The following is a 15,611-nucleotide window of genomic DNA, read 5'->3' on the forward strand; positions in this document are numbered from 1 at the left end:
GTTCCTCTGTGTTCCTGCTACTACAAATAGAGACGCCCTGGAAAACAGCCCAAAAAAGAGAGCCAGGGCAATTTGATATTTTGAGAACTTAATGAAAACTTTGATTTCTTTCTTCCCCCACTATGGACACATATGCAAAGTTGTGTTTACCCAGGGCTTGCATTTCTTTGATAATAAACCACTGTGTGTTCATTCCCAATTAAAAATAGAGAGCGCGCGCACACGCCAGGGGATGACTTTGAAAGAAAGGTCCATGTTTCCCTTTTTATAGCAAATCCCACATTTACATTATTGAATTTTGGAAATCTTATATAAAGATTCCATATCAAGTTTATAACTAAAGATGCAAGAATTACTATCATCATAAGTAAGAATTTTAAGGAAACAAGATGAAACACATATCAGGAAGCAAGACGGAACACTAATTATGGCAATGAATCTGGTTAGATGTAAAAGTCTAATTCAAGGTATTTGCTAGTTAAAAGTTTATCAGTATATTGGTTATACCCCAATACGAAATAAAAAGTTTAAAGTTTGGGGGGGGAAAAAGTTTATCAATGTCAATTAACACTATATCAATTATGTTTTAAGAATCTTTGTTCTAAAATGTATTTTTGAAAAATATTTGAAAGTGACGATTCTAAAGGCTAAATTATTTCGAACAAACTATTATCTCCAACTGGTTAATGGATGTCAACTGGAAATTATCATTTACTCATCAGAAGTATGCCTAGAGCCATCTTGTTAGTTATAGGGGACAGATATACAGTCTTACGTATAACTTAATTCTGAATCTAGCTCATCTCCTTCATTGAAATGATGATTTTTTAAACTGATGTAGAGTTTACTCACCACTTCTTTTTTAAAAATCAACTTCTGGTCCTCATCAAATTAAACATTATTTCTCAGTTATATATAAATGTGGAGGGAAAATAATCTACCCCTTACATAGCACAACTTACTATGAAGTAGTTCAACCAAAGAAAGAATACAATGACATGCCCATCACCCAGCTTTATATTAACATTTTTCCATAATTTGTTTCAGAGTCTTAAGAATAAAAAAGTCAAATATAAATATGCATATATCCCTCTCCAATCTCTTACCATTCTAAAATTGCTGTTGCCCAACTGCCTATATTTTTATAACTTTACTTCATATGTATCAATGATAGTACTGTTTTTATGTACATAACAGTGATTTTAATGTATCTATCACAAAATTTTTACTCATAATTGTTTGAAATAAACTCTAGTTAATAAACGGGAGGCATGCTAAACTGCTGAGTGTTTAGTGGTCAAATGTACTAATGCCCACAACTTATTCTAAAGACATCACCTGCCCACTTTTTAGGGTCCTAGCTTCCCTGGTGGCTCAGCAATAAAGAATCTGCCTACAATGCAGGAGATACAGGAGACTCAGGTTCAATCCCAGGGTCAGGAAGATCCCCTGGAGAAGGGAATGGCAATCCACTCCGATATTCTTGCCTGGAGAATCCCATGGACAGAGCGGCCTGGCAGGCTACAGTCCACGGGGTCGCAAAGAGTCGGACACGACTGAAGCAACCGAGCACACGCTGGAAGGTTTGAGCCCCCAGGGCAAACCACCATGACAAGAGGCTGAAGGAGCAAGAAGGCATCGATAGCATCTCTTCTTAGGAAAGACAATGAGAAACTCTAGATTATCTTTCATTTGCATTCTCCCCATACACATTGTAAACTCTTCACAGACCTCATTGTGACGATATAATAAAGAACTCTTGCACGTATGTTCCAAGAATTACATCAAGAGTGTTCCCAAACTGGACATACTCTACCGCCATCAACGAGATGGTAAATATGTTCCAGCACAGACAGACAGTGCAGTATTTTACTGCAGTTAAAATCAATGAAGATAAATCCCATAGAGTTAAATGAAAGAAACAAGTCACTACAGAGTATACAGGGTATGACCCATTTCAGTAAAATCCAAAGGGGTAAAACTATAAAGAAAGCGTTATCACAAAAACCAGAATAATAGTTATTTTTAAGGAAAAACAAACATGGGCAGAGTTGGGGATTTTTATCTTAATAAACATGCTCTATTTCTTAGCCTAGGCTGTTGTGACATGGGTAAACACTATGTAAGAACATTTAAACTGTGTGTGTGTGTGTGTGTTTTTTAATTTTGTTTTATTTTTAAACTTTACATAATTGCATTAGCTTTGCCAAATATCAAAATGAATCCATCACAGTAAACTGTGTATGTTTTATACATGATCCTACACTCACATTTCATAGTTTTCAAGAAAAAAGGATAAAGAATTGCTTTACTACAACACACAGGTTCCACTGAGTATTTTGATACAAAAAACAAGATGCACAGAAACTAAGTTATTAAATCAACAGCTCATTTTTATTGTTTTATTATAAAATCTTCTAGTTTCGGTGTTTACAGGACTGTTTTCTAAAACACAGAAACTAACCAATTTTCTTTCATTTAATTTCTAAAACCATACAACTCTGCACAAATACAATGACCACTGAATTATTGAGCATCTACCACATAAATTATGACCTCTATGTGACTTGACATCACTTAAAGTCACACTGGTTCCTGCTACCTTGAAGAACTTCTATTCTATAGGATAGAAGATGGGGAAAAGATAGATCCAAGAAAATACAAATTTGAAAATTCAAGAAATCAAAAACTTGTATAAGTGGCTGCCTCTAGGCAGCAGGACTGAGATGGGGAAGTGGTAGAAGAGAGAGGCTGCTTTTCACTAAAGGCTTTTTATTAGATTTTTTAAAATGTGCAACACTTTGATAGTTTTTTAATATAAAAATTATTAAATCAATCTTCATAAATCTAGAAGGCATTCATATTGTTTACATTTTTGCTTTTTTTTTTTGATGCTAGCAATCAATCTCAAGCTACAAAATATGGAGACAAAAAAGAGCTGATATCTTGCTATGCTATGCTAATTTGCTTCAGTCATGTCCAACTCTGCGACCCAATGGATTTAGCCCACCAGTCTCCTCTGTCCATGGGATTCTCCAGGCAAGAATACTAGAGTGGGGTGCCATGCCCTCTTCCAGGGGATCTTCCTGACCCAGGGACAGAACCTGAGTCTCTTAAGTCTCCTGCATTGGCAGGCGGGTTCTTTACCACCAGCACCACCTGGGAAGCCCCTGCTACCTCGCTATGCAGCATTAACAGGCACATGGAAAGGCCTCTGAATTCCAATAGGGGTAAATGAACGAAGGTGAAAAGACAAGTTTACGAAGAGTTTTCTGATGATGACAATGGGGTTATTAATTCAGATACTTATTACTGGAAGAGAAGGAATAAAAAATGTTTCAGCACAGAAATTTATACAACCAAAGCTCAGCTGCCTAATTTATCCCCTCTACCAACAAAGCAAACTGCACAGGAACTATTTTTTTCAAAAAGGGTGGATTCCTATACATTTATTGTATAGATCACCAGCCACTTTTACTCTAGTACATAGATCAACTGACAAGACACAAAGGTAGAGGTGACAAATAACTTTCCCATTAGGAGCTCCTCTTTACTAACGGGAGAAAGATTGCTCAGAAAGTTGAAAACTGCCCAAATCAATTAGGTTGACTCAATGATATTACTAATTTAATTCTTACCATTTAAAGGAAGCAGCTCCTAAGCAAAGGAACAAAATATTCTGATCAACTGATGGAGGCAAAATTACATTCAGACCACTCAACTGATGGGACTCTTCTTCTCATTTAAGAGTCTGTGCAGTCTAGACAATATGTCATGCAAAGCCTACAAATATGCAATCCATTATGCAGTTAAATGTCCAAAGAAATTTCAAAAACCATATTCAAGTATTACATGGCAAAAAAAAAAAAAAAAAAGTTACTCCCTCCCAGACTCAAACAATAACAAATAATAACAGTATCTCTGAGGAAAGAAGAGTTTTCAAAGACTGTGAATGTTACCCCACAGCAAGAAGGGGCTTTTTTTTTTTTTTTTTTTTTGCCCTATCCCAAGGAAAAGGGAATGGAGAGTTACCATGAGGCACCAAAGGGAACTAAAAAAAAAAAAACCAACCAAATACTAACATTGGGAGAGTGATGGTTCACTGAGAGATAAAGAGGCTAATTAAGCCTGAAAAACAAAAACAATTAATTATATAATGTGGTCAAGATGGCTGTCAGTGGACAGCCAGAGGAAGAAAAGCCGAATTAGAGAAAAGGACACAGAAGAGCCACAACGTTGAAAGACAAAGCCCAGCAGAAAACCAATAGAGAAAGGGAGCACTGCGCAGGGAGCTGAGGCTAGGTAAGTCCTCGCCATTCTTCTTATTAATACTTCCTAGAGCCTGTGGGTTTCCAAATGCCACTGTTCCTTAAAAATTCAGACATTAAAATGCTAAGTAACTGATTAATCATTCTTCACAGCTCTTAAACCTGCAAACTCTCTTTCTGAGAAAGTCATCTAGGGTACTTATTAAAATTGCAGATGGATAAGCCAAACCCCAGGGCCTAATAAACCAAAATCTCTAAGTTGAAACCAGGTGATTCTCTGTTACAACAAAGGTCAAAAATTACTACTTTAAATGTAGCATATTACCAGGCAGGTGTTAATTATTTCTGTGGTTACAATGTGTATGCATCCAAGATTAAGCTAAGGGCCACATGTCCTTTACAGGTCTGCCACCACTACAGCAGGACCTGCCCAACCGAGCAGCAAGGGTTTAATGCCGCAAATGTAATAGTAACGGCCTGTACACTTGTGCCTGATACTCTGTCCAAGGTTGAAAAAGATGGAGAAACAGAATACAACACCTCTGCCCTCTAAGAATTTACATTCTTATTCTTTTTTTAAATTTTGGTTTTTTAAATGTTTGGTTTAATGTTGGTTTAATGTGTTGGTTTCTGCCACACAATACTGCGAATTATTGTATAATTATACAGCCACAATTATCCACACATCCCCTCCTCCCCTGCCACCCCCCTCCCCCAACCGTCCCGGCCGGCAGAGCGCCCCAGGCTCCCTGTGCTACCCGGCACCTTCCACCAGCTCTCCACCTTACCCCATAGTGTGCATGCGCTGAGGCCACTCTCTCCATCTGCCCCACTCTCTCCCTCCCCCGCTGTGTCCGCAAGTCCATTCTCTACCTCGGGGTCTCCATTTCCTCTCCGCAAATAGTTTCATCAATACCGTTTTTCTAGATTCCATATATCTGTGTTAATATGCTATATTTGTTTCTCGTATACATTCTTACTCTCACTGAAGATACTCTTCCAAACCTGTACAAATAAAGGCTACTCATTCTTCAATATTCCTCAAGACTCATAGACCTTTCATGCCCATTTTAAGTCTCGGTCACCTGTCACCTCTAGGCAAGCAATCTGAACCAAAATTTAATAACTCTGTGGTTTTGTTTCATTCTTTATTTATTTCACCTATGTTACCACAACCTATTTTCTCAGTAAGACTCTAAGTTTGTGAGACTAGAGCCCAGATTTTGTAGACTTGTAGACTTGCCCTGCTTATTGTTTAGGACAAGGATGACCACCACATTGTGGAAAATTTGATAGCAAATTAGGTTAGGGGACTCAGAAATTTAAGAGATTCAACAGTCATATGAAAAGCAATTTAAAAATCCAGATTTCAGACCTAAAGAAAGGCAGATCTAAGGTAAATTTCAACCACCACAATAAAACATATCAAAAAGTTAATAGACAAAGATTCTGTATTCCCCAGACAGTTCTAAGAATCAAGTGCCTGGTATATGAAGTAAACCTTCAAAGAAGAAGGTACAACAAATGGAATGAGATTATTACTTATGGGAAGGTTAAATTCAAGATTATACTTATGTTAGAGTTTAGAGGCCTCCAGGTTTTGCAAACATATGCAGTTTTACACACACTTTAATAGAACAAGGCATCATATGAAACAGTATTTGTCCTACCAAAAGAAGATGAGGTAAGATTAAAGTGGAAATAAATCTGTCTTCGTATCTAGGAGTTCAAAGCAAATTCCCATCTTCCTTAGGCCCATCTTATACAGGTAATGTCACAACACTTCAACTATGAAAAAATTCTAATAGTGAGAAAAAAGCTGCTGTAGAAATTAAACAAATGCCTTGTCCTCTCTCTGATGAAAAAGGAAACTAGTCTGAACAAATTTTCAAAATCATTAGTTAACTCATTTGGCCATACCTTATCACCAAAATCATCACCAAGGAACTTAATGTAAGATTTTATTCACTCCTGAGGCAACACAGACCATTTCAAACAAAGCATCATTTGTTGGTGGGGGCTCAACTGAGCAGCTGCAGTCTGGAAGGCCTGCAGTCCAGCACGACCTAACCTTGAGCAAGTCACAAGACCTCTCTGGGCCACAGTCTCAACTTTAAAAGTGAGGCAGCTGAACGATCTTCAATCTTTTAATGCGAAGTTCTTCAAACTGGTCATTCTAAGTTTAATTCTGATGACTCACTTTAACTTCTATTCAACTTTATGAAAGGAAAAGGGTGGGAAGGGGACTACATAATAAGTCATACTGGTTTGCCTTTGCTTCTGTTTTTTTTTTTCCCTCCCTCTCCTTGAAGCCCCACTTCAGTCTTCTCCACATAACAAGAAACCAAAATATACGATTCGTATTTATCTTTATTTAAATTGCAATGGTGTCTTAATTTTAATATACTAAATTCTTCTACTTTAATAAATGAAATCTTAATTATTTGCTCATTTGTGCGCCCCTTGATTTTTCTCTGTGGGTCACTGGCCTTAAAAACTCAATAAAAAGAAAGAAAGGCAAAAGTTTCATTAAATTTTTCACACAGAGCAGACCAGAAGTAAATACAGCTTCTGCTTACTCAAAAGCTGACTAAACCGGCAATATGCAAACAAAGATGATAGCAAATGGCTCAGAGCTAAACTGGTAAAATGTCTGCTTATGCCTGTCAATTGAGATCTGATAACAGGAACAATCTTTTCAAAGAGTAAGAAATAATAATTGACTGCCTTTCTATCTTCCCTTTCATCTGACAGGCCTTCAGTCACTTATAAAAGTTATTAACAGCGAATCCTCGATGAGCTAGCTAAATATCATCACAGTCAACAATAAATGACTTGCCAAGTTTGAGTTCTGAAAACTGTATTTGGAAGCACTGCATATTCAAACTTTACTTTCATTCAGATTTTAGTTTCACAAAATAACTTTTTAAGTAATATACTGCTGCATCCAGTTTCTCAGAGCACCTAGAATTTGAAGGGACAGCGTTATATACACTTGACAAAATCTCCTAATTTCCATAATGAGAACTATTTCAGGAAAGGACTAAGTAATCTTTTCTTAGTTTTTAATTTTTAATTCAAAACAAGCAAATTTTAAGAACAGTTGTATAGACGGAAGGTCAACATTCTTTTTTTTAACACAAATCAAAATCCTGCATTTCCTCAGAAACTAGTTATGCTTCTAAGGTTGCTACTCTGAACAAATTTCTAGTGTGAATTATAAAACTTTATTATTTTTTCCTAACTGTAAATGAATCATTCTAGCCTTTCTTCCTCTTTAATAATCACTTTTACTTGTTATCTAAATGACCGTGCATTTTATCCAAACTTACATTCGGTTTCAAAATTAAATGTTTAGTATAAACTTCATTAACTTTAAAGAAACAAAAAAAAAATTACAAAGAATATTACAGTCAGTGAGCAACACCTATGACTGAGTTGTCTACAAACTTCCCCTTAACTAAAATGCTAAAACAAAAGCATTGCCCTTCAACTTCTTCCTTAACACTCAAATCACACATGAATAATACAGTTTGCTTAATTGTAATTTACAGGGCACCCTCACAAATATAGTCACATTTTTAAAAATTAGAATTTGACCTCGTTTCCTTTGTGGTATTAAAAAAAAAAAAAATCAAGAAAAGTCTCCTTTATTCTCAAGTCACACAGAGGGGAAAAAGAAATCACAGAAAATAAACTGCTTCATCAAGAAGATCTCAAAGTTTCCAGAATCTGAATGCTTTGTTTCCCCCTAGTAGGAAAGTGCAATCAGGCATGGGACCGCGACACACATTTTCCCAGAGAGTTAAAGATCACATTCAGCCATGTTCTCCGACAGGTAAGAAGCACCCTCCCCGTTTACCAGCCCAGGAAACAGCCAGAAGCAGACACGCAAAATCTTAATGTGTTACCTTCCAATATTCTTGTTCTCCTTAGACACTGTCCTTTGGGCTGGAAAGTAAAAAGCTATCCGGCAAGTTTTGTGCTGTTAAAATGGCTCCTGTAGATTGGGGAAGTGGTGTCTGTGCTTCAGCTTATGAGTCATACGTGAAACTGAGTGTTTCTGAGGGAGGCACGCCCATGTTGCTGTGGACCCAGTTACTCTGCTAGGTCAAACATGCAAATCCACAGGTAAAAACGGGGCAGAGAGACAGCAAAGGGGGAGAGGCAGAGCCAAGCAGCCAGACCTCCCTTGATTAAACTATTACTCAGCCCAGGTTAATTACCATGATTTAAAATTCACAATAAAACAGAGTCAGAATCTAGAAGGAAGCAAAACGAAAAACCTGCATGCTGTTTAAAAAAGAATACAAATCGCAACTTTTAAAAGTTACTTTAATATAGCAACTAAATATAAAGATGAAAGGGAAAAAAGGAGGGGAGGGGATGGAAGGGAGACAGCAAACTTTCTGCCTTTGAATGTAACAATGGTCCGGGAAGCCTAACCTGGCTACTCATTAACTCTTATATAAAAGGTGTATATTGCTATGTAATCTGGAAAAGCCAGCACACTGAAATACCAGATGCAGATTTATAAGTTCGCTAAACAGATAAAATCCACTAGAAAATTCAAAGTTCAGTGGAAAAATAAGTGTGAATTACTAATCTGGCTTTCAGACTAAAAAAAGTAAACTTGGGGTTAGAAAGGAACTAAAGTCCAATACAGCAAAATGATTTTAAATAAAACTGCAAGCTTGATGAAACCCTGTTTGAATCAGATTATCAATACGATCGTGGTTCATAACTCTACTACTCCCAAGTGGTAGCCACAGTTCTCTTGACCTTTCAAACAGAACTGTCCACAAATAAAAGCCAACCATGGTATGCCCTGGAGAGCCCCAGGGTGTCAACACGTGGCTGGTGAAGTTTTGCTCTCCAAGTCCCTGTCCATCTGACAAGGTGCCCAAGCAGCTGAAACTGCAGTCACTACAGATATTCACCCTGTCCCTGGCTGCGTATATATTAATTTCTTCTAAGAGCCTAAATTGATCAGAATGGCTTGAAAGCATTAAGCACTTCCAAAAGTACTTTAAAAGCGCAGCTCACTGGCTAGCCTTCATCCTAATCTTTTACAAAAAATAAACAGGATTTAGCAAGGTCTCCTCCCCTCAGTTAATTACTTGGAAGTAATCATTCTGCCCTACTAGAGGCACAGCTGAGGGAACAAGCTGTCACTGACTTAGGAACTTTGTAAACTGCTACAAAACACAGTGACTGTGAACCAACTTTCTGCCCGCTGTGTGCCTGTTTATTCCATGTCACTGAACACTGCCTAATCTTTTTACTAAAATAATCTCCACGATTTAATAAATTATTAATAAAAGCTAGGCTAGAAAGAAAAATGCATCACATGTTCTGCCATCAAATGTCATACCTGACTTGATTTAGAGCTCATTGATCCAGAGGGACTCTTTGGAACCCAAACACCAAGAGAGGCCCTCTGAGCAGTCACAGGAGATTATCACTTGGAAAATCCCCAAGCTGTTTCCCAGAGTTAAAATTTATCTTAGATAATATCCACATAAGCCTAATTTGATTATCTTTTAGCCAATCGAATTATAAATGGTAAAAGCGGGGCTAGTGGAAGGATGATTTCAGCCAACAAGTGACAGAGGGGATCATAAGAAAAGGTTTTTTTTTTAAAAAAAAAAGTCAATCACTACAAATGTAACTTAAAAGTACTGGAGTCTGGGATAGTTAGGGAGTTTGGGATGGACATGTACACACTGCTACTTTACAATGAACAGGCAGCAGGGACCACTGTATACCACATGGAACTCTCTCTGCTGGATGTTACATAGCAGCCTGAACGGAGAATGGATACATGAATGTGGATGGCTGAGTCCCTTTGTTGTGCACCTGAAACTATCACCACATCGTCAACTGGCCATACCCCAATATAAAATAAATATCAAAAAAAAAAAGAGTACTGGGGTCTGAAGCTACTCTGAAATGTCAGAGGATATTCAGGATATCTGAGGATGTCACCAAAGAGTAAGCGCCTACAAGTCAGCATTATGATAAAGGTTTTAAAAAACAGATGACCAACATCAAATGCATCAACATTTTTATGAAGTATAGATACATAAAAGGGTAAACTTCTGCTGTTTAGAAAATCCATTTATATACAGTACTTCATCACCTGATAATGGCAGATACTTGGACTGTAATTTAGAAAAAGTACTTTTGGCCACCAGTAGAAGAGACGTAAAGTAAAAGTAATTAACTTTTTTCAACAGAAACAAGCAGCTGTTCCCAAAAACGCGATGCAGAGTTGCTACCGTAATATACTGCCGCTTTGCTCAGGGGTGTCTCTATAACCATTATTTTACCACCTACACGAATTGGATCCTGGTTCTATTCACAGCCCCCCATAATCAACCTCCGCCAAAAAAAAAAAAAAAAAACTGGCAAACAGTTTAGCCCAGGATGGGTTCCAATACCAGCTCTGCTTCCTATTAGCTGTGAAATCCTGGGAAATTACTAAAACCTCTGCCTAAACTTTTTTATCTGTAATTTAGAGTAACAGTATCCACCTCAAAGAATTATTGTGAGAATTAAAGTCAGTTCATATACTACTATTTGGAACATGTAAAGAACTTTCACAATTCAAAAAAAAAGAAAACAAACCAACTTTCTAAATGCTCAAATGATTTGAACAGATACTTTACAAAAGAAGAGACTCAGATGGTAAGTAAGAACAGAAAAGATCTCAACATTGTTACTCAATAGAGAAAAGCAAATTAAAGTCACAGGACCACTATACCCATTAGAGTAGATTAAAAACACCACCACCATCTACAATACCAAGGGCTGGTAAGGATATGAAACAACTCCACTTCTCACACACTGTTGGTGGGAATGCCTATTAGGAAAACAGTTTCAGTTCAGTTCAGTTTAGTCGCTCAGTCGTGTCTGACTCTTCGCGACCCCATGAATCGAAGCACTCCAGGCCTCCCTGTCCATCACCAACTCCTGGAGTTCACTCAGACTCACGTCCATCGAGTCAGTGATGCCATCCAGCCATCTCATCCTCTGTCGTCCCCTTCTCCTCTTGCCCCCAATCCCTCCCAGCATCAGAGTCTTTTCCAATGAGTCAACTCTTCACATGAGGTGGCCAAAGTACTGGAGTTTCAGCTTCAGCATCATTCCCTCCAAAGAAATCCCAGGGCTGATCTCCTTCAGAATGGACTAGTTGGATCTCCTTGCAGTCCAAAGGACTCTCAAGAGTCTTCTCCAACACCACAGTTCAAAAGCATCAATTCTTCGGCGCTCAGCCTTCTTCACAGTCCAACTCTCACATCCATACATGACCACAGGAAAAACCATAGCCTTGACTAGGCGGACCTTTGTTGGCAAAGTAATGTCTCTGCTTTTGAATACGCTATCTAGGTTGGTCATAACTTTCCTTCCAAGGAGTAAGCGTCTTTTAATTTCATGGCTGCAGTCACCATCTGTAGTGATTTTGGAGCCCCAAAAAATAAAGTCTGACACTGTTTCCACTGTTTCCCCATCTATTTCCCATGAAGTGATGGGACCGGATGCCATGATCTTCGTTTTCTGAATGTTGAGCTTTAAGCCAACTTTTCACTCTCCACTTTCACTTTCATCAAGAGGCTTTTTAGTTCCTCTTCACTTTCTGCCATAAGGGTGGTTTCATCTGCATATCTGAGGTTATTGATATTTCTCCTGGCAATCTTGATTCCAGCTTGTGTTTCTTCCAGTCCAGCGTTTCTCATGATGTACTCTGCATATAAGTTAAATAAACAGGGTGATAATATACAGCCTTGATGTACGCCTTTTCCTATTTGGAACCAGTCTGTTGTTCTATGTCCAGTTCTAACTGTTGCTTCCTGACCTGCATACAGATTTCTCAAGAGGCAGGTCAGGTGGTCTGGTATTCCCATCTCTTTCAGAATTTCCCACAGTTTATTGTGATCCACACAGTCAAAGGCTTTGGCATAGTCAATATAGCAGAAATAGATGTTTTTCTGAAACTCTCTTGCTTTTTCGATGATCCAGCAGATGTTAGCAATTTGATCTCTGGTTCCTCTGCCTTTTCTAAAACCAGCTTGAACATCAGGAAGTTCACAGTTCATGTATTGCTGAAGCCTGGCTTGGAGAATTTTGAGCATTACTTCACTAGCATGTGAGATGAGTGCAATTGTGCGGTAGTTTGAACATTCTTTGGCATTGCCTTTCTTGGGGATTGGAATGAAAATGGACCTTTTCCAGTCCTGTGGCCACTGCTGAGTTTTCCAAATTTGCTGGCATATTGAGTGCAGCACTTTCACAGCATCATTTTTCAGGATTTGAAATAGCTCAACTGGAATTCCATCACCTCCACTAGCTTTGTTCGTAGTGATGCTTTCTAAGGCCCACTTGACTTTACATTCCAGGATGTCTGGCTCTAGGTCAGTGATCACACCATCATGAAAACAGTTTGGCAATTTCTAATTTAGGGCTTCCCTTGTGGCTCAGCTGGTAAAGAATCTGCCTGTAATGTGGGAGACCTGGGTTCGATCCCTGGGTTGAAAAGATCCCCTGGAGAAGGGAAAGGCTACCCACTCCAGTATTCTGGCCTGGAGAAGTCCACAGACTGTAAAGTCTATGGGGTCGCAAAGAGTCAGACACAACTGAGAGACTTCCACTTTCACTTTAGCAATTTCTTATACAGTTAAACATATACTTACCATACAATCCTGCTGTCCCACTCCTAGATATTTACCCAAGAGAAATATATATATATATAAGCTTCTACATAAATACTATCAACAAATACTGGAAATGCAAATGTCCAACTGGTGAACAAATAAACATGTGGTATATCCATACAAGAGCTTCCGTGGTGGCTCAGCAATAAAGAATCACCTGCCAGTGCAGGAGACATGGGTTCAATCCAAGTCAGGAGGATTCCCTGAAGGAGGAAATGGCAACCCACACCAGTATCCTAGCCTGGAAACTTCCATGGACAGAGAAGCTTGGCAGGCTACAGTCCATGGGGTCACAAAGAGTCAGACACGACCGAGCAACTAAACAATAACATATCCATACAATGGAATGCTATCAGCAATAAAAAGGTATGAACTTCTACACCTGATGATGACACAATACAGACGAATCTAAAAGCATCAGTTCAGTTCAATTCAGTCACTCAGCCGTGTCTGACTCTTTGCGACCCCATGAATTGCAGCACGCCAGGCCTCCCTGTTCATCACCAACTCCCGGAGTTCACCCAGACTCACATCCATGGAGTCGGTGATGCCATCCAGCCATCTCATCCTCTCGTCCCCTTCTCCTCCTGCCCCCAATCCCTCTAAGCACCAGAGTCTTTTCCAATGAGTCAACTCTTCACATGAGGTGCCCAAAGTACTGGAGTTTCAGCTTCAGCATCATTCCTTCCACAGAAATCCCAGGGCTGATCTCCTTCAGAATGGCTAAATTAAATAAACCAAACTCAAAATGCATACTGTATGATTCCATTTATATGACATTCTCAAAAAGGCAATACAGACAGAAGAAATCCTATCAGTGGTTGCCAGGGGTTGGGAATGAGGAGAGTGGGTTGACTACAAAGAAGAACAAGGGAACTATATCTCGTATGGTTGGTTGTGGTATTGGTGATAAGATCTGTACCTGTCAAAAGTCACAGAACTACATAACTAAGTAGGGCAAACTATATAGTATTATAAACTATACATCAATAAACCGGACTTTAAAAAGAAATCCAGTTCATGGGTAATTGTGATTAATACAGTAGCAGGTGCTTAGTAAACACTTCATAAATATGAGCTGCTATCACTATGCTTCACAGTAGAAGCAACCAGTATCAAATACTTCAGGAAGACAAATTTTAGATCTCTAAATTTCTATATAAATAAAATGTGGCATCTCAGATTTGTGATGGAAATACAATGTACCTGTATATACTGTGCGTATGTTTATTTCTAAAATTAGATATATATAGCAAAGTCAGTATATATCTTAATATAGAGTTATCACACCTGGGGGAATTGCCAACATTGATATTTGAACTATTAGCTGAGAAAGATTTCAACTGAATGAATGTATTAAATGCCAACTAAAGTTAAGACACTCTTTATTTCTTTAAGATGGAACTCATGAAAAGAATTTACTGTGTAAGCAAGCACTCTCTTCTTCCTTTTTATTTTTACCTCTTCTCCTTGACCTCAAATTTGAGAACTTTGAGTATATAAAAATACAGAACAGTCTTAAGTTTTATATCTAGGAAACCTGGGCTTAAAAAAAAAAGGTATGCTGTGAATCTTTCTGGGCGAGCAGCTAACATGCTTCCATTCAGAGAAGGAAAAATAAAAGATCAAACCATTAAAATGACAAATGACTAAAATCACTCTTCTCTACTATTTTTATATAAAAATAAAAATTTAAAGACTGAGATTCAGTGTTAGACAAATCTTTCAGGGAGATAGCATTAGTTTTGTTGATGCTGCTGCTGCTGCTGCTGCTGCTGCTGCTGCTAAGTTGCTTCAGTCGTGTCCAACTCTGTGCAACCCCATAGACGGCAGCCCACCAGGCTCCCCTGTCCCTGGGATACTCCAGGCAAGAACACTGGAGTGGGTTGCCATTTCCTTCTCCAATGCATGAAAGTGAAAAGTGAAAGTGAAGCCGTTCAGTCGTGCCCGACTCTTAGCGACCCCATGGACTGCATGCAGCCCACCAGGCTCCTCCGTCCATGGGATTTTCCAGGCAAGAGTACTGGAGTGGGTTGCTATTCAAAGGGTAATGCTAGGTTCTGAGCAATGTGTTCAGTTCAGTCGCTCAGCCATGTCTGACCCTTTGCAACCCCATGAATCGCAGCACGCCAGGCCTCCCTGTCCATCACCAACTCCCGGAGCACTCCCAACTGTGAGCTTAAATGTAAAACATAGTTAATTCTCTATTGTCTATCACTAGATTTGTTAAACCAAGGCCCCCTCCCCATTTCTGCAGATTACCAGGACTCATCCACAAAAATGTTCTCCTGGTCAAGTGTCTATGTGTTTTCACAGGCACGGTGAAGGCGAAAGAACCATAACTGCATCTGGCTTTGCTCATTACTACATTCCTACCACCAAGACAGGGTCCAGTTCAGTTCAGTCGCTCAGTCGTGTCTGACTCTTCGCGACCCCATGAATCGAAGCACTCCAGGCCTCCCTGTCCATCACCAACTCCTGGAGTTCACTCAGACTCACGTCCATCGAGTCAGTGATGCCATCCAGCCATCTCATCCTCTGTCGTCCCCTTCTCCTCTTGCCCCCAATCCCTCCCAGCATCAGAGTCTTTTCCAATGAGTCAACTCTTCGCATGAGGTGGCCAAAGTAC

General features: G+C 39.0%; 1 protein-coding gene across 7 annotated transcripts in view; it reads right to left on the bottom strand.

The window, feature by feature from the left end:
* Positions 1-15,611, bottom strand: part of ELF1 (E74 like ETS transcription factor 1) — a 121,614-nt gene that overhangs the window by 76,847 nt on the left and 29,156 nt on the right. For 2 of the 7 annotated variants that reach the window (XM_061434447.1, XM_061434441.1), the window contains exon 1: positions 8,180-8,406. The exons of 4 other annotated variants lie outside the window; for them this stretch is intronic. The gene's annotated coding sequence lies outside the window, so the exon portion shown is untranslated. Of the gene's footprint in view, positions 1-8,179; positions 8,407-15,611 lie in introns of those variants that run through there. One more of the 7 variants, XM_061434449.1, reaches the window with a different exon arrangement.

The sequence above is a fragment of the Bos javanicus genome, chromosome 12, assembly GCF_032452875.1.
Source record: "Bos javanicus breed banteng chromosome 12, ARS-OSU_banteng_1.0, whole genome shotgun sequence".
Classification (NCBI taxonomy): Eukaryota; Metazoa; Chordata; class Mammalia; order Artiodactyla; family Bovidae; genus Bos; species Bos javanicus.